The sequence below is a fragment of the Lactuca serriola genome, chromosome 3, assembly GCF_051521515.1.
Source record: "Lactuca serriola cultivar US96UC23 chromosome 3, Lser_US96UC23_V15, whole genome shotgun sequence".
Taxonomy (NCBI): domain Eukaryota; kingdom Viridiplantae; phylum Streptophyta; class Magnoliopsida; order Asterales; family Asteraceae; genus Lactuca; species Lactuca serriola.
Window position 1 is genome coordinate 37,869,717 of NC_136410.1, and position 20,056 is coordinate 37,889,772.

Here is a 20,056-nt window from a genome sequence, read left to right on the forward strand (position 1 = left end):
TTTTAATCTCTCAAAAGCCTACCCCACCTCCTTATTCAATCTGAATTTGTCCCACTTTAACTGGTTTATCAAAGGGATTGCTATATTAGCATAATCCTTCACGAACTTCTGGTAGTATCCTTGTAAGACCAAAAAACCTCACAACTCTTTGACATTTTTAGGAGTTGGCTACTCAATCATAGCTTGAATTTTTGACTCCTCGGCTGCCACCCCATCTTTAGATATCTCATGACCCAAGTAAGAGAGCTTTTGTTGGCCAAATTCACACTTTTGAGGTTTAGGTAAAGCTGATTTTGTTGTAAAACCTTTAAGGTAATCTCAACGTTAGTGATGTGTAATTCTTCAGTCAGGTTGTAGATCAGAATGTCGTTATAGAATACCAGTATGAAGTTCCTTAAGTAGGGGAAAAAAGCTCATTCATCGACTATTGGAAGGTCGTGGGAGTGTTATTGAGAGCGAACGACGTGACTTTGCACTCGTAGTGGCCGTTGGGCATGCGAAAAACAGTCTTATGTGTATCTTCTAATCAGACTCTAATTTGGTGATACTCATATCGCAAGTCCAACTTGCTGAAAATAACAGACCCATGTAGTTCATCAATCACATGAATTGGAAATTTATCAGGAACAATAACTCTATTTAGGGCTCTATAGTCCATGTAGAATCTCCAGGACCTATCCTTCTTTTTCACTAGGATAACCGAACTAGAGTATGGGTTGCTGCTTGTTTGAATTATACCTGCTTCAATCATATCTTTGATCGTCCTTTCTATCTCTTCTTTCTAAAAGTGGGGATACATGTAGGATCTAACGCTAACCGGGGGGGGGGGGGGGGGGTCCTTCCTGGAGTACAACCTGATGTTCAATGTGTCTCCTTGGGGGCTGCCCTTTGTGTTCTTTAAAGAATCCTTGGTACTTGTTGATGTATCGCTGCAAGAAACCCGAAATTTCTCGCCCTTTTGCTTCCTCCATTTCAATGTTACTCAGCTTGATCATCACCCATTGTCTCACTTTTTGTATCTCTATTTCCATGGACTTCAAGGATACCAACAAAGTTCTTAGAGAAGGATCTCCTGTTGTAATCTTGACTTGCTTTCCCCCAAATAAAACTACATAGTCTGCTCATTCCAATTGTTCATGGTGGTTCCCATAGTCTCCAACCATTTCACCCCAAGTATCACGTCAGAACTTCCAAGCCTTAAGGGAATAAAGTCTTCAATTATGATAATTTCTTGCAGCTGCAACATCACCCCCTTGACACATTCCACATCCATCCTCTTTGTCATCGGTTCCCATTTTGATCCCATGCGGTTTAGTGTCACGCTCCGTTCTAAAAGTAATTATTTATGGATCCCCAAGATCAAGAGTAAGGGCGTTTCGGTCTTTTATGGGCAATGGGTTTTATTCGAGAAGATTTCGGGTCGGGGTGTGTTGCTAGAAGCGTAGGGCTTCTCGCCATCTTTTCGTGGATATAAAGTCCGTCGGAAATGGACTTAGAGTAAAGGAGTTATGACACTTTGAAGATATTGACACTTATGGCACTTAATGGAAAAAGTTGTCAAGGAAAGGCCATGCATGCGTTTGGGACACGCGTGGGTACGCCCATCGTAGGCTGGGTTACTCCCAGCATAATGGAGTAAATGAACGCGGGGTCCCTAGACGTACGCCCAACGTATGTCTATAATCCAGAAACCCTAATATTTCGGGTGTGGAGGCTATTTAAACAACTTTAAGAGCTCATAACCCTCCCAAACTCTAGCATCCACTGTTTAGAGCCGTTTTCCCCAAATCCTAGCCAACTTCTTGAGTGTGTGAGCTTTTGAAGTGAATTAGGAGTGTTTTGACAAGAAGGTGTTGCATCTAGTGAGTAGAGGAAGAAGGCCAGCGTGTAGATCTGAAGTTTTCTGGTGGTTCAAGAGCTCCTAAAGGTATAAAGCTTCTTGCTTGACATCTATATGTGTAGATCTAAGTATGGTGAAGTTTTGACACCATTCTTGTCCCAAAAACCCCCCATTATGATGCATAATGTGTTTTGGTTAAGATGAGTTGTCCTTTCATACCATTGGAGAGGTCCTGAGTAAGAAAAATGAGGTCCCGATGGATATGGTTTTCCCATGTAAGAAGTAGGAAGGTCTTAATTGGTTAAGACCTTGAGTTAAGAGCTTTATGGACATCCAAAAGGATAAAGATTGAGACTTTATGAGTCCTAGGCCCTTTTTGTCACTAGATATAGCATATGGGCTTAAGTGCTTAAGCCATTAAGCACTTGGAAGGATTTTTGGTACAGACGAGCGTACGCCCCGCGTACCAGAGGAGTACGCCCAACGTACACCCTCTGTTGGGTTTTCAATTTTGGGCCTTGAGTAATTGGTCTGTTTATGGGCTAGCTGGGCTTGGGCCATGACTGAAGAGTATGAATGGAGTAAATTGGACCCAATAATTATTATGGACCTTGGATCTAGGCCCATTTGGAAAGGTGGGCCCAATTTACTAAATTGGGCCAATATTAGGCTTTGCATGAGGATTTGGTTTTGGGTCTTGGCCCAATAAAAGGATAATGGACTTAATGAGTGTTGTGGGCACTTGGCCTAGAAAGTCATGATGGATTCTAATTTGATGATTTGCATGTGATAGTTGGGATTTTCGGTGAGTCAGCAGTCAGAGATTTGCAGGATTTTGGCAGTTGCAAGGTGAGTACTCAAGGGTCTAAGGCACAAAGGTCGGGCCTTTGAATTGTTGTTTAGAGCTTATTATGTTGTGTGATGATATGGTTGCTAGTATCCTAGTATATAGGATAATGACATGAGGATATGCCTTGTTAGCTTAGTATCCTAGAGGAATGGATAGTTAAGAGATGGTTAGTTCTGTTCGATCGGCACCCTGGTAGTTGGGTAGCATTTATGAGTATAGGCATGTAGTTGGTCTTGCCTTATGTACGCTGGTAGGAGGTTACCTGCAGGTTATGTATGTTGAGAAGTAGCAGAGGGTATTCCATTCTGGTAGGATGATAGGACCCTAGTATGTTGGTTTTGTATAGTGTTATGTGGTTGCATGTTATGTGTGTATGTTTGCTAGTATAGATTGGCATTCCAACTCGGTGGTTGTGGGCCAGGAGTATTCCATACAGATAGGATGATTGGACTCATAGCATGGTGGCATTCCAACTGGAAGGTTGATTGGACCCGTAGTATGTTGTTCTTTGTTGTATGTGTATGTTTATGTGTGTAGAGGTACTTTGGGGGAACTCACTAAGCTTTCGGGCTTACAGTTGTGGTTTATTGTTTCAGGTGCTTCAGGAGATCGTGGCAAGGCGAAGGCGTGAGCGTACCACTCCTCATGTTTTATGATTTATGTGATATGGTTCTGGGGGATACTCTGATGTTTAAACTATTTTGAAAACAAGATGTATGAACGTAATGGTTTTCAAATGAAATAAAATGTTTTAAATTGGTTGAAATTTTTGGTTGTTACATTTAGTGTCTGTGATTGGAAGCTCTAAGTGTGACATCCCCAATTTCACGGCCAAAAAAGACCGATTTGTTTATGCTTTGTTTTAAAATCAGAGTAATTGTTTAAAGAAAATTGTTGCGGAATTTATTCCCAAAACAAAATATGATAAGAATTTATCAAAACATTTCTTAAAGAAATGTATTTTCATTATATAACAAAATCTCGGGATGTCATGTTTCGATACAGACCAAAAGCAAAAACAGAACAAAATAGACTTTACAACGGTTATTTATAACTACTGGCCTATAATCCAAAATTTCTCGTTATGTCAGCCAACTTATGCTCTTGAGCCACAACCTGTAATACAAAGAAAACTGAGTGGGTCAGGCTTGGGAGCCTGGTGAGCATATAGGGTTTCCAACCCGCAATGTTATATATATATATATATATATATATATATATATATATATATATATATATATATATATATATATATATTAAGAACTCACAAACTTATACAATTTCACCATATAAAAGCAACTCTTATCCCACCCCCATCGATCCTCACAACGACATGATCTAAACTCTCGTATCTTAAATTTTCCTCTTTACCTGATCCTTACTCATGGATCTAAGACTAACCTCTTCACCTGATCCATACTCCCAGATCTAAAACTAACCTCTTGATCTGATCCATACTCCTGGATCTAAAACTAACCTCTTGATCTGATCCATACTCCCGGATCTAAAACTGAGCCCAATCCATACTCCCGGACTAGGTACAATTAACTATGTCTTAATCCATACTCCCGGATTAGTAACAAGTTTATCTCGTTTATTGACAGTATCGTTTTCGAGACCCCTCTCACAATACATGTCAATGGGTTTTTAGAGTACACCGGTGAACTTCAAGTCCACAACACCTACAAATTGCGAGCCTGCTAGTGTTCCAATGGACACTCTAGAATAGTCTGTGGTTGTCATCCCTATTCTGCTGAATGACGGGGGCCATCGTTTGGGTAAAGGTTTCACTCATTTTTCACCTGTCACCCTCATCTCAAGATCTATATCATCTTTTATCTCATCATCCAACTCATCTTTTATCGCACACCAACTATCTCATCTACCCATGTTCTACCCAACATATTTGTAGATATAAATTACATATATAGTTTAACTCATTTAAAAACTATATAAAACATCCACTCCACACCCATCTCAAATAAACAACAATATATAAACACATAACATGTATTTCATAGCAAATACTTCATATTTAAGTGTTAGAAGAAAGTGACTACACACTCACTCAAAACATATACTTATACATTCAAACAATACTTGTATTAAAATCATGTTTATGAAACAGACTATACACTCACTTGATAAAACGATTATCGGACAGCACTACGACTCTCCAAGTAGTAACTCTTTGGTGAAACCAAGATATCTTCACATACCGGGCTTCTCATGGGCAGAGCTTCGGCTAGAAAAATCTTTTCTTCTCGGGATCTTTGGAGCATCAGGACTTGCTTCAGGCGTCGGGGTGATACCGGGGCTTCGGAGGTGCTTCAAGACAACTAGAGAGGGTATAGGGAGTGAGAGAGTGAAGGAATTTGCAACCATGGCCGGCTGCCCTTCGATTTCTATTTATAGGGCAAAAATCCTATACTCATGTCGTGAGTTTCAAGTGCTCACGTTGTGAGCTCGACCATCATCCAGTGCGTCATCGCAACTTGGGTCTGCCAGATTCCAGAAGACATCACTTTTGAGTTCACGTCGTGAACCCTGACACAGGGTTAGGGTTCGTGCCCCGAACTTCAGAAATTCATATCTTTAGCATACGAGCTCCGTTTTCGATGTTTTTTATATCCACACGTAGGTGAGATTATGCTCTACAACTCTCGTTTAGACTTCGCCGGCTATTTTTGAACCTATTTTTATTATATTATTTTTAGTAGGCCGGGGCAGGAAAACTACGTTAGAAATTCATAACTCCTTCATCTGACGTCCGTTTTCATCTGTCTTTTCACCGTTGCACTACTATCGACGAGATCTTCAATTCTCGTTTAGAATGTTTCAGCTAAAAATCACTCGATCTAAAATTCGAGTTTCAAGTTGCATACTGCTAAGCTGAAACTTAGAAAAATCCTAACTTCCTAATACGAAGTCAGATTTGGGCGTTCTTTCTATGCACACTATCGGTTTAACATATTCTACGACTTTCGTTTAGATCACTTAGGCCAAATATCGCTCTATCGTAAATTCATTATTTACGTCACGAAACATCGACATGTCATAACTTCTTCGTTATAATTCGGATTTCGGCATTCTTTATATATCCGAAATCCTTGTCATGACCAATACAACTTAGTTAAGATTATTCATTCTAAATAGTCTTCTATCAAAAAGTTATTTTTGATGTTTATCGTCTCTGAATTGACTAGCCCGAATCCGCGGACGTTACACTAAGTTAGCAAAAAGAATTATTAAGATGAAATTGGGGGTGGCCCCCGGGTCGATTAGGGTTATCACCTTCGGATCACCAATGTGTGATAACGGGAAAATTTTGGGTGAAGCAAGGTCTAAAATGCATGTGTATAAATGAACCCACAACGTATATATATGTTGCAATAAATCATTGAAAACCAAGAAGGCATCATTTGTATGATCATATATATATATATATATATATATATATATATATATATATATATATATATATATATATATATATATATATATATATATATATATATATATCACCTATTATAATAAAACAGTACCAAAACGCCACGTGGCAATTGTTCAGCCCACCTCAAGCTTTTTTTCCCGCTCAAAGTTTCTAACTGAAATTCCTAAATTGCCCATTTCATTAGATACGTTTTATAATCTGGCTGCTAAGATGAAATCAACATTTTCAAAATTCTTATCTTGATTTTGTTCCTAATTTCCTAAAATTGAAATTTCAAATGCTGATAGCAAGAAATCAACGATCATCGATAAATCAGCACACTAATAGCAAGAAATCAGGATTCAATCTCCAAATTTGAATTGGCCTTTTGCCAACTTCGTATATAACTCGAACGCACGTTCATCTCCAACAAAGCTAAGCATCTCCTTCACGTTCGTCTCTCTTATTTCAGTTAAGATTCACTCATGTGTCTCTAATCTTCTATTCTTAGTATGCATCCGGTCACGATCTGATTGTTGATACTTCCTTTCCCCGCCCTGTCCATCGTCTTCATCGTTTTCATTAATTTTAATTAGTTTTGCGTTATGTCATATTGGATTCAATTTAATCTTTTCTTTGCTCCTCAAGATTATATTCGTTCTTCATGGGGTGAAAGCAAAAGGGGAGATACTGCCTCGTAGGTTGCTAAAAAGGTAAATTTGAACGCCAAATTACAACTCTATTATTTTTTGTTTGTCTGAATGCTAATCTGGAATCCATCCATGGATAGGTCTAAGTCTTGAACCCTAATTTTTTTTCTTCTTATTATGAACTCTTTATCTATTGAAAGTTTTTTTTTTAATCTGATATTGTCACGGTTAGTTCGTATATTTTCTCCGTCATTTATGATCTGGGTTATGATAAGTAGCACTACATTATTTATGGTTTTCACTTTCAGGTCTCTTGGTGATGTTTATTCTGATTTAAAAAGTGAAGTTATTGTTTTCTGTTGGAAAGTGGTCTGGACAACTCACCTGGATGGGGATTAAGCAGGTCACAAATGGGTTCAATGATAACATTTATGTGCTTTGCTTTCACTCATATCTCAATTTTTTATTCTCTGCTTTTCTCATTATCTAATTGCTCAAATGTGTAATATTGTAGTCTATATGAATTTCTATTAGGCTAATCATCTTGAAATCAAGGAGATACATTACTCTCTCTAATTTCTTTTTACTCGTGTCTTTATTGCAGAGATTTTTTATGGAAGTGGAGACTGTGTGATAATCCAAAGGGCCATCTTTTGCATATGATTTGCGTTCACCAAACAATAGAAAATCACTTGATCTCGATGTCCAAGAATGCTTTTCAAGATTTCAATAAAAACGTTTGATTTGTCTCTAAAGGCAAACGTGATGGGGAAGACAAAAATAGAGGCTCGACAAGTGTTACTTTTAGTTACAGGTAATGCTTACAAGGTGTTCGTGTAAATGCGTAACAGAAGAACCTAATTTTTATCTTTTTCCACTGCTAATAGTTCATATTAGTACATGTTCTCTTTCCATTTGCTGGTGATTTTGGATTGAATAGGGATGTTTGTACGTTGTAACTTTACTTCAATCTTGACAGTTCTGTTAAACACCTTCTTCTTCACATATTTGGGTACGTGTGTAAACGCTTTAACTGTTTTTTTAAACATTTAATATGTTTATTTCTTACTGTTTTTTCATCTTAGGAATTATATGAGTTTATTAGTGGGTATACAATTGTTTAGGCATTTGCTTTGTTAAATATGTAAGCTTTCATGTTACTTTTATGTTACAACAATCTGATTGGTGCATTAAGCTTATAAAATTGGTTATTTTATATATCATTACTCTATAAAATTCCCAAAACAGATAAAATTTTGCGTTTTATTGACATCGCATGGCAACTATTTAAATTCATGTCCCAGTGAGTATTGTTCTTGAATTGATATACAAATTGTTAATTTATTTCATGAGTTGTTGCTGATTACTATTTGTAGATTTAATATAAGTAAAGGAAGTTATAAGAAACTAAATGAAGTTGATAATGAGAAGAAAATGAAGCAGATACCCAGAACAGAAAAGCAAAGAAACATGTTACCTTGTATTAACGTTTCTGTATGTCTCAAAATACACATTTCATGCTTGTGAAATTAGGTATTGAGTTATTAAGAATGGTACAGGAACTTATAGCTTTATCCATTTCACCAAATTGCTATTTAAAAAAAATACTTAATTACGGTGGTTAGAATGCTCCCAATTATTTTTTTATCTTATGGCATTGTATTTTAAAAAGTTTCTCAATTATAAAATTGTATTTTCATTTTTTTTTCTTATCAAGGCAATTTAACTTTGAAACATCTCCCCACTGTAGCATTATAAATTAAATGATCTTTATGTGGACATTTTACTGTGAAAATGTTACCTAACTATACCCATGTACTTTTTTTAGACGGTGTACCTTGATAAATCTCTACCCATTTATAGCATTGTATTTTAAAAAGTTTCTCAATTATAAAATTGTATTTTCATTTTTTTTTCTTATCAAGGCAATTTACAGTCCCGCCTAAGCTTAGGTACTAAACCTATTGATAATACATCGTTTTACTATATAAAGATTACGGTTAATGGATTCACGATTAATACTTCAAGATGTAAATTCAAGATCAACACAATAGGGTTTAGGGTTTAGGGTTTAGGGTTAGGGTTAAGGGTTTAGGTTTACGGTTTAGAGTTTAGGTTTAGGGTTTAGTATTGTTCACTTGGGTGAAGTAATAAACGATAATGGAGGAAAGAAAACAGAGATGGTAAAACGATAATGAAAGAAAGAAACGTTATGGAGGATGATATATTTACCAAGTGAAACCAAACCGGGTATATTTAGCAAGTTAAAACGACATATTTTAGAGGTTAGTACCTAAGTTTAGGTGGGGCTGTAATATATATTCCCTATCCCCTATATATATATATATATATATATATATATATATATATATATATATATAGAGAGAGAGAGAGAGAGAGAGAGGTAAGTTCAATTGAGAAAATAAAAAGGTTGAGAATGGGGGAATCATTCTCAGCCAATCATTTATTTTTACCGCAAAAGCCTCCAACATACCGGCGGAAATGAGAAAAGAATACACATGTGTTTTCCAGCAAAACATGTTTCCTTAAACTATGCTAATAAGTACCTTAATATATACAAAAACATAGTTTTTATGTTTTTTTAATTTTTAAGGAACTATGTTTATTTAAAAATAATTTTAAATATATAAAAATTCATAATTTTTTATTCTCTATAAATAGACATCCATATTGATATCGTTTTAAGATAAAATAAAAATTATATATATTTTTTTATAGTTTCAGCTCTCGCTATTCATAAGTGAATAAAAATGCATCAGATTTTTACTACAGTACATTCTTTTTTCACTTATGAATAAAAATATGATTAATTTTTTTTACAGTTTAAACATCATTCATATATTAATATAACGTATAATAAACTCTTACAACATTCACATATGAATAAAACGTGTATATGTAACATTACGTTCGAAATTAAATAAAATGAATTAATAATTAATAAACTCTTAAGCCCCGAGATATTATTATTATTATTATTATTATTATTATTATTGTAGCCAAACCAATAATATCTTAGCGAGGTGTTGGTTCGGGGAGTCAAATGTCATAATTTAAGATATTTGGAGTTAAAACGTAAATTCTAGATTAGTTTGTAAGGGATTATGAAGGTTGAGGGTTATTTAGTAAATTATGGGTTTAATATGAAAGAATTCATGAAGAGATGGGCTGCATGGTAATTATTAGAACTTTAATTGAGTAGATTTTGAAGGATAAGGGGCCAAATGGTAAATTTTGGGCTTAGTTTGAAAAGAATGTATAGAGGCGGGGACCATTATTGTTAAAAGGTGGCTAAGTTTGAAAGGAACACGAGATTTAACCCGTGATTCCCTTCCCTCCCGTTTTTTATTTAAACACGTCTAACCCTAAACCTAATGCATCGCCGGCCGCTACCCTTATTTCTCTGGTCTTCAGCCGACTCCATTACGGGGGTGTTTGGGAAAACTTTTTAAGCCTAAAAGATCTTTTTGTAAAAGTTTTTTTTTTATAAAAGTTCTTTTGAAGAAACAAAAGCCAAAAGTGGGTTTTAAAAAGTGTTTGGGTAGTATTTTTTGACTTTTGAGTGTGATTTAGCTTTAAAAGTCGAAAAGTTACAAAAAGTCACACTTTCTTGATGTAACACCCGAAATCAGAAAGGTCAAGAAAGGAAAGGAAAAACCCTAAGTTGAAGAGGGTTGACTCGTCGAGTCCAGGGAGGAACTCGGCGAGTCGGAGCGGGATCCGGGTGTAAAGTAGGGATGAGATTTAGAATCGAAAAACCGGACCGGAGCCGGAACCGAACCGGAACCGGACCCGTTAGAACCGGAATATATAGAACTGGGTCCGGTTCCAGGTTTAAAAATTGGCTTTATCTGGGTTCCGAGTAATCCGGGTTTGGGTCCATTGGGTCCGGGTAAACCGGGTCTAAAATCCGGAACCGGTTTTTGGAACCGGAACCACTTTTAGGGTCGGAACCCGTTGTTGTGAAACGTTTACAAGATGCATATCTTATTCGTTTCAACTCCAATTGACATATGGTTTTTTCCAACATGTAGTTTAGAGTTTGTACATGATTCTAGACTATAAATTTGTCATTTTTAGTTTTATATTCGTTGACTTACAATCCTCAAAAGTCGAGATATCAAAGCTGGAAGTTTTTAGTTTTTTAGTTTTTTTGTATTCGGTGAAAGTTTTAAAACATGCATATCTAATTCGTTTGAAGTCGAATGGACATGTGATTTTTTCCAACTTCTAGTTTACAGTTTGCACATGAGTTTAGACTATAATTTTGTCATTTTTGGTTTAACATTTAATGATTTACAGTCCTCCGAAGTCGGGATATCAAAACTGAAAATTTTCAACTTTTTAGCTATTTGTTTTTGTACTTTGTATTATGTAAAAATATTAACACAAGCATATCTCTTTCGTTTAAAGTCGGATTGACATGCAGGTTTTTCCAGAATGTATTTTAGAGTTTGTACATGATTTTAGACTCTAATTTTGTTAATTGTGATTTCGTATTCAATAAGTTACAGTCCCCCAAACTCGGGATATCAATATGAAAATTTTCAAAGTTCAACCCACTAAATAGTAAGTAATTACCAAAAAATTATAGTTTTTTTGGGTTTTCCAGTTCTAAACCCTCTTTATCCGGTTCCAACCTACCCACTTTGATGTTTCCGGGTTATCCGGTTCTAGACCCACTTTACCCGGAACCATACCCGGAACCGAACCGGAACCGGTTCCTATATACCGGTCCGGTTTCCGGTTCTGTAAAATCCCGTTAACCGGTTCCGGGTTTTCCGGGTCCGGGTCCATCCGGTCCGGGTTTGGACCCACTTTCATCCCTAGTGTAAAGCAAGTGACCGACTCGGCGAGTCGGCGAGTGGACTCGGCGAGTCAGGTCTTGGTTTGGAAACCCTAATTTCGGGACTTGGTACCCTATTTAAGCATCTTATTCTCTTCCCTAGGGCTCAGTTGCGGCCCTATAGTCCAGAACCAGAAACCCTAAGCCTACATTGTTGCTCATTCAAGCTTTCTTGCCATTTTGGGGTGATTTGAAGGAAGAAGGAAGAAGGCATACATTGGGGATTCAAGAATTGGCAGTGGATCCAGAGTTTGTGAGGTCTTCCAGAGCATTTGAAGGTAATGAGTCGTTACCTTCCCTCTTTTGCATATAGATCAACCTTTATCATGGGATTTGGGGCTTTTAGGACAAGTTCATGAACCATTTCGAGTTAGAAGCCCAGATCTGAAGTTGCTACTTCAGATCTATGTGTATCTTGGCCTAGAGAATAATAAAGCATCAGTCTATGGGTTGATTGTTGAGCCCCTTTGTCTCAAACCCTAGCTTATAGTGATTTGAGCCTAGATCTCGTTAGCTACACGTAAAGTTTGCCACTTTACGTGAGGAATAGGCTTTAGAAGAGTGGATCTACAGTTTGGAGCCCATGCATGACTCAAAAGTCCTCTGCATGTATGTAGATCTGAATGGACTCGGCGAGTCCTTCGAGTGGACTCGGCGAGTATCTTGAAGGTGAGGAGGAACTCTACGAATGGGATGAACAGCTCGTCGAGTCAGATGAAGTTAGGCATGAAATCGGCGAGTTGGAAGAACAACTCGACGAGTTGGTTGATGATTGCCTTGGGCTCGGCGAGTCTATTCTTGGACTCGGCGATTCAGGTCGCGAAAACCCCAAACCCTTCGAGTTGAAACTCGAATCAGTGAGTCGGGTGGAGACTCAGCGAGTTGGACAGGTCAGGACTCGGGAATAGTCGACTCGGCGAGTCGAGTCGCGAATAGAAAGACCCTGAGCATATGAACTCGGCGAGTTACTAGGTGGACTCGGCGAGTAGGGTTGACCTGAAAGGTTGACTTTGACCAGGAGTTTGACCTTGACCAGAGTTGACCTAGTTGACCTTTGGAGGTCAGTTGGACTAAGTGTTATATGTATATTGATAGCTCGGAGAGCTAGAGGAGCAGCGGTTCAGGGGATTGTCGAGTAGCAGCCAGAGGATTATCAGCAGAGCTCAGCAGTTCAGGTGAGTTTCCTTCCAGTAGGAACGGGTCTAAGGCCACAATGCCGGCCCGTTTAGCTAGCAGTAGTTTCCGGATTTGATCTGATGCAGTAGTTAGCATGTTTGATGCCTTCGTGGCTCAGACAGGATTTATGTGTTATGTGTTCCGGGCTACGGCCCGATGTAGTATGCAGTATATGTGTGTTCATGCTAGTTGATATGTTTATGCTATGTTCTGTTCAGTTATCCGGACTTCGGTCCGATTTAGGGGGCAAGGCCCCAGTTAGCCGGACTTCGGTCCGATGCAGGGGACAAGGTCCCAGTTAGTCCGGACTTCGGTCCGATGTAGGGGGCAAGGCCCCAGTTAGCCGGACTTCAGTCCGATGCAGGGGACAAGGTCCCAGTTAGTCCGGACTTCGGTCCGATGCAGGGGGCAAGGCCCCAGTTAGCCCGGACTTCGGTCCGATGCAATGGGCAAGGCCCAGTATGTGCTTTATATGTTATTGTGTGGTATGTGGTAGATTGGGGGAGCTCACTAAGCTTCGTGCTTACGGTTTTCAGTTTTGGTTTCAGGTATTTCGTGTTTAAAGGAAAGGAGCCGGCTTGATCGCAGCGCATCACACTATGTTTTCCGCACATGAGATCTTTGGGATTACACTCTGATATGGTGTTATGATAATATGTTTTGATTATTGACACTTTGGTTTTGACATGAGATATTAATATGAATGTTTTTATGTCGATGGTTTTATAATAATGTATTTAAAAATGAAATTTTTGGCCTGTATTTTTGGGATGTTTCAAGTTGGTATCAGAGCCTTGGTTTGAGGGATTCGGATGCACCTCCGGGTGTATCTGAACTCAAACTAAGGGAAAGATAAAAAGATTTTCAAAAAAAAAAAAAAAAAAAAAAAACGTTTTCAAATGGAATTTTAAAAAGCACTTAGAAAGAAAAGAATTCTTAAACAAAATAAAGGTGTGGTGCATGCAATCAGCCGAGCTCAAGTAAGTACTCCCAATTCACCCATACAAGTTATGTTATGATTTTCAGTATCAGTTTCAGTTTCAGTTTTAGTTTCAGTTTCAGTTTCAGTTTCAGTTGCAGCTTCAGTAGAACAGCCGTCTAGAATAGGACTAAGGATCTAGGATGATGCCTTATGTGCCTGCTTTATGTGTTCTAGCTTGACGAGAATTGCATGCTAGTATTGAGTAGACAGTAGTAGGATAGCCTGTGTAGGTTATGCCTGATAGTGTGAGCTTAGCATTGTATGCTAGTGCAGTTTCTTGTTATGAGAATAGTTTTGCCTGAGTATGTTTCCTTTATCCGAATGTTGCTTGCTTTGTGCTTTGTGGGACTCTGAGTGATGGGAGTTAGCCATTAGGTGAATACGTCACATCACATGTGATCAGGGTTGAATAATCTTAGAGTGCTGGATTTGGCCCTACTGCGCAGCTCTCGTCTGAGTCTAACCGTTGTAGGGACGAGACTTTTACTCGAAGGATTATCCGAGCCTCATTGCATGTGATGGTATTCAGGTGGTGGCTAATTGGCATTACGAGGAGGCCTTCAGCAGCTGAGGATTGGCTTGGGTGGAATCAGAGGTTCCCTAGGGCAAGCCTAGGATGAGAGTAGCAGAGATCAGTATTAGTAGAAGTGATTTGGTGGAGTTGAGGTAACTCTTGAGGAAAGTACGGATAGATGTGGAAGGTGGTAGGGGCCCATACTACTGAAAGCAAAGGATCCGTACTCGATTCAAGAGGGGCCAAGATGAAACCAGGGAATGGTGGAGTGAGTGAGAAATCCCTCAGCAGTAGTGTGTAAATTGATCAGGAATTGTTATATTTTCAGCATGGTGACATTGCGCGAGCTACCAGTTAGCAGTTCAGGCGTCGAGGAGGGATCTGGCTCGGGCTTTAGAGCCGGGCAGCTTGATGATCAGATGAGAGATTTCATTTCCGCAGAGATCACGCGCAACATCATTGATCAGACTCCAGTGATTTTCGGTTCGATTAGAGAGGCCATTGTGGAGCTCATGGATAGTCATCTTGAGGCCTTTAAGGCCGGGATAGTTTCAGGACAGATTGGGGCTCGTCTAGACCCCGAGTCTTATGGAGTTCAGGGATCCATCGGGAGAGGAGATCCCATTTCTAGTTTTTGCCATCAGGGGATAGGAGTGTGTAACGACCCGTCTCCGGTATGATAATTCCTTGGTATTTTTATTTTGAATTTTGCAGAGGGACTCAGCGAGTTCATAGCCTGACTCGCTGAGTAGGGTCGGGATTTCGAGCACGTGTTAGCTGGCGACTCGGCGAGTCCATATTCCGGACTCGGCGAGTCTGTCCGTCTGGGAGAAACCCTAAATCCCTAGGTTGCCCACTATTTAAGCCACCTTATAGCCCCAATCTCGCCTCCTTCACCCTCAAAAGCTGTGAGAAAACCCTAATTCGTTCTTGAGTGATTCTAAGTGATCTTGTGTGCTATTGTGAAGGCTTGAAGAAGGAGAAGAAGGAAGGAGCAAGGAGAAGGAATGTAGAACAGAGATTCAAGGGAAAGCAAGAGCTCTTTGAGGTATTCTTCCGTTTTCCCTCTCTTTTATGCCTTAAAACCCTTTCTAGATCTTGTTTATGCCTTTCTCAAGCTTTATGTTGATATGGAAGATCTCTTATGCCGAGATAACCGTAGATCTGTTCATTTAGGAGTTGTAGAGCCCAGATCTATTGTCTTTATGGAGCTATTTTGCATATTAACCCTAGATCTACCCCTTTTAAGCATCTTTTAGCCTTTATTCCCTTGTTCATGTGTTGTACACGTAAAGTTGGAAACTTTACGTTGTAAATCAGCTTATTGGACCCAGATCTATCATTTGTATGTTTTGGATTCGAGCAGAATCGAGTATAGTATAGTTGCATGGCGGTGACTCGACGAGTCGGAAGAACGACTCGGCGAGTCGAGTCGCGAGTCCCCGATTTCTTCCTTTTTGAGCGGTGTCGAGTGGGACCAGTGAGTAGTGGAGTGGACTCAGCGAGTTTGAGGGTAGACTCAGTGATGGAGGGACTCGGCGAGTTGTTCATACAACTCGGCGAGTCCAAGGCAATCTTCTTAAGCCCAAGAACAACTCGTCGAGTTGTTCATATGACTCGGCGAGTCGGATGAAGATTGTCTGAGTTCTTGGATCGAATGAGTACTCGTCGAGTCGATGCTATACTCGACGAGTAGCAGCGAGTAGGGTCGAGGAGTGAGAATAGGGACTCGGCGAGTTGGCGGCCCAACTCGGCGAGTCAGGTCAACTGTGGGTTGACTTTGACCGGGAGTTGACTTTGTCTGAGAGTTGACTTTGACCAAGGGTAAAAGAGTCATTTTACCCAATGCAGTGTTTAGTATTTGATTGAGTGTATTTATGGACTTGTAGCCGGGGAGATACCGGAGCAGCAGCAGTTAGCCCTCAGAGCTATTCACTCAGCAGCCAGATCACGAGGTGAGTTTCCTTTCAGTAGGAACGGGTCTACGGCCACAATGCCGGCCCGTTTAATTATCGGTAGTTCCAGACTTTGATCTGATGCAGTAGCTAGAGTGCTTGATGTCTTTGTGATTCAAGCATATTTGTGATTTGTGTTCCGGACTTCGGTCCGATGCAGTATGCGGTATATATGATTATAATAGTTGTTATATTCTATTTTATGCCATGATCGATCAGTTCCGGACTTCGGTCCGATGCAGTCAGTTCCGGACTTCGGTCCGATGCAGCCAGTTCCGGACTTCGGTCCGATGCAGTTAGTTCCGGACTTTGGTCTGATGCAGTTAGTTCCGGACTTCGGTCCGATGCAGTTAGTTCCAGACTCTGGTCCGATGCAGGGGACAAGGTCCCAGTCAGTTCCGGACTTCGGTCCGATGCAGCTAGTTCCAGACTTCGGTCTGATGCAGTGGGCATGGCCCAGTATGTGCTTTATATGTATTGTATGGTATGTGGTAGTTTGGGGGAGCTCACTAAGCTTCGTGCTTACAGTTTTGGTTTTGGTTTCAGGTACTTCCGCTAGCAGAGGGAAGAGCTCGGGATGATGGCATCGCACACACCACAGCTTCAGCTTTTATCCTGGGAGTTGATTTAGTTTCTATATATGACATGGTTATGATACAGTTTCCGCACAATGTCGTTTTATTATGTTTGGGATACATCACGTATGGTTTTTATGATATGACACTCAGATTATGGTTTTTGGTTATATTGAAAATGAAATTTTTGGGTCGTAATTATTGGGTTGTTACAAGTTGGTATCAGAGCCCTGGTTTGAGGGATTCGGATGCACTTCCGGGTGTATCTGAACTCAAACTAAGGGGAAATAAAAAGATTTTTTTTCGAAAAAGGAAAATGTTTTCTAAAAGATTTTTGAAAGCACTTAGAAGGAAAGAAATTTTTAAACAAGATAAGGGTGTGGTGCATGCGATCAGCCGAGCTCAAGTAAGTACTCCCAAATTACCCATACAAGTTAATTGTTCAGTTTCAGTTTCAGTAGAACAGCATGCTAGTATAGGACTAAGGATCTAGGAGGATGCCTTATGTACCTGTTTTATGTGTTACAGCTTTATGAGTATTGCATGTTAGTGTTGAGTAGACAGCAGTAGGATAGCCTGTTTAGGTTATGCCTGATAGTAAGAGCTTAGCATTGTATGCTAGAGTAGCTTCTCGTTATGAGGATAGTTTTGCCTGAGTATGTTTCCTTATCCGAATGTTGCTTGCTTTGTGCCTTGTGGGACTCTGAATGGTGGGAGTTAGCCATTAGGTGAATACGCCACATCATATGTGATCAGGGTTGAATAATCTCAGAGTGCTGGATTTGGCCCTATTGCGCAGCTCTTGTTTGAGTCCAACCGTTATAGGGACGAGTCTTTTACTTAAAGGATTATCTGAGCCTCGTCACATGTGATGGTGTTCAGGTGGTGGCTAATTAGCATTATAAGGAGGCCTTCAGCAGCTGAGGACTAGTTGTGTTGAGTCTGAGGTTTCCCTAGGGCAAGCCTAGGATGAGAGTAGCAGAGATCAGCAGTAGTAGAAGTGACTTGGTGGAGTCAAGGCGGTTCTTGAGGAAAGTACGGATAGATGTGGAAGGTAGTATGGGCCCGTACTACTGAAAGCAGAGGATCCGTACTCGAATCAAGGAAGGCCGAGACAAGGCCAGGAAGCTAGTAGTAGTATCAATGATCCCTTGAGATATTTCAGTTTTTTGATATTGTTATGATGTGTTTCAGTATGGTGGTTTTGCGTCCGAGGACAGCAGCCGGCAGTGGAGGTGCCAGGGAGGGATCAGGATCAGGCTCGGGGAGCGAGCACATGGATGAGCAGACCAGAGAGTTTCTTTCTTCAGAGATCACTCGTATCATTTTAGAGCAGACTCCTGTGATCTTCGGTTCGATCAAGGAGGGGATTCTAGAGCTGATGGATGAGAGATTGGGCACCTTCCGTGCCGAGGTGGCGGCCATGATGGGGTCGCGCACCCTTACTTTCAGGGAGTTCAGGGCATGTGGAGCTCCGGACTATCATGGGGCACGAGACCCCATAGCGAGTACCAGATGGTTGGCGGATGTGGCCAACGCTTTCCGCACTAGCAGATGTCCCGAGGGGGACAAGGTCAAACTGGCGTCCTGTCTTCTGAAGGACAGGGCACGGGATTGGTGGGAGGAGGTCGGACATGCCATTGGGGATGATGCAGCATTGGACGCCATGACCTGGGCTGATTTCTCTACCAGGTTCAGGGCAGAGTTTGCACCGGTCATTGAGGTGCAGCAGTTGGCTAGGGAGTTTCAGGACCTTACCCAGACTACAGAGACAGTGGCGGAGATCACCGCCAAGTTCAGGGAGAGGGCTCTTCTCGTTCCTCAGTACGTGGCTGATGAGGAAATGAAGAAGGCCCGTTATCATGAGATGTTGCGGAGCGATATCCGCCAGTTTATGAGCCGATCCAGCTGTAAAACGCTGGAAGATATGATTGCTAGGGCCCGGGAGAGGGAGATTGACCTCGAGATGGAGAAGAAGAGGAAACCGGAGGCGGTTTCAGGTTCAGGCAGTTCGGGCAAAAAGCCCAAGGTTTCAGATTACAGATCTCGGAGTCAGCAGAGCCACGGTCGATGTGGCAAGTGTGGGAGATTACACGAGGGAGCGTGCAAGGCAGGGAGTTCCGACTGCTACAAGTGCGGTCGGATTGGGCATTTGAGTAGGGATTGTACGGCCCCTGCTACTGCCATTGCAGCATCAGATTTGATTTGCTTTCAGTGCAATCAGAGGGGACATAAAAAGTCCCAGTTTCCGAGCTTAGCCGCAGCAGGGAAGGTGGTTGCACCTGCCCCTGCTACCTTGAGGATTATAGATGGCCGGCAGGGCTGAGCCGAGACGCCATAGGCGAAGAGCAGGGCGTTTCAGATGACAGCAGAGGAGGCGCAAGCGATTCCTGATGTGGTGACGGGTATGTATCTTCCTTCATCTCTTTATTATTATTATCGTTTGAGTATTGCTTATGATTGTATGTTTTATTCAGGGTCGTTCTCTGTGAACGGCATTTCTGCTATGGTATTATTCGATTCGGGGGCTACCCGATCATTCGTATCGCTTGCGCTTAGCAAGAGATTTAGTAGAGCTCCAAGGGAGCTGGATTGTCCATTAGAGGTTGAGATAGCAGATGATAGGACCGTGAGGGTCAGCAGAGTCCATAGAGAGTGTTCTCTTCAGTTATTTGATGAGCAGTTTTCAGTTGATCTGGTACCTATTCCTCTGCGAGGGAATAAGGTTATTGTGGGCATGGATTGGCTAAGCCCCAATGGGGCGGTGATTGATTGTGAGCTTCAGCTAGTGAGGGTCCGCACTCCCAGTGGGGGAGAGTTAGTGATTCAGGGCGAGAGGCCACAGCGGGGACCGACCTTTTGCTCCGCCGCAAGGGCGAGGCGCTATGTTCCGCAGGGTTGCGCCGGTTTTGTAGCTTACGTCTTGGATGCCCGGGGGAAGGGCAAGACGACAGTTGATGATGTCCCTATTGTTCGAGACTACCCGGACGTGTTTCCCGAGGATTTGCCGGGGATACCTCCTGAGAGACAGGTTGAGTTCAGGATCGACCTAATTCCTGGAGCGGCTCCGATAGCCAAAGCACCGTATCGATTAGCTCCCCCTGAGATGCAGGAGTTGTCTACACAGCTGCAGGAGCTGTTAGACAAGGGTTTCATTCGGCCGAGCAGTTCGCCTTGGGGAGCGCCGATCCTGTTTGTGAGGAAGAAGGATGGG

General features: G+C 41.0%; 1 long non-coding RNA gene across 1 annotated transcript; it reads left to right on the forward strand.

Moving 5' to 3' along the window:
• The first annotated feature begins 6,359 nt into the window (after positions 1-6,359).
• LOC145094351 (uncharacterized) lies at positions 6,360-7,841 on the forward strand. Its single transcript, XR_013703302.1, has 3 exons — positions 6,360-6,836; positions 7,082-7,176; positions 7,378-7,841. It is a non-coding gene; the product is annotated as an uncharacterized LOC145094351 (long non-coding RNA).
• Positions 7,842-20,056: the final 12,215 nt, after the last annotated feature.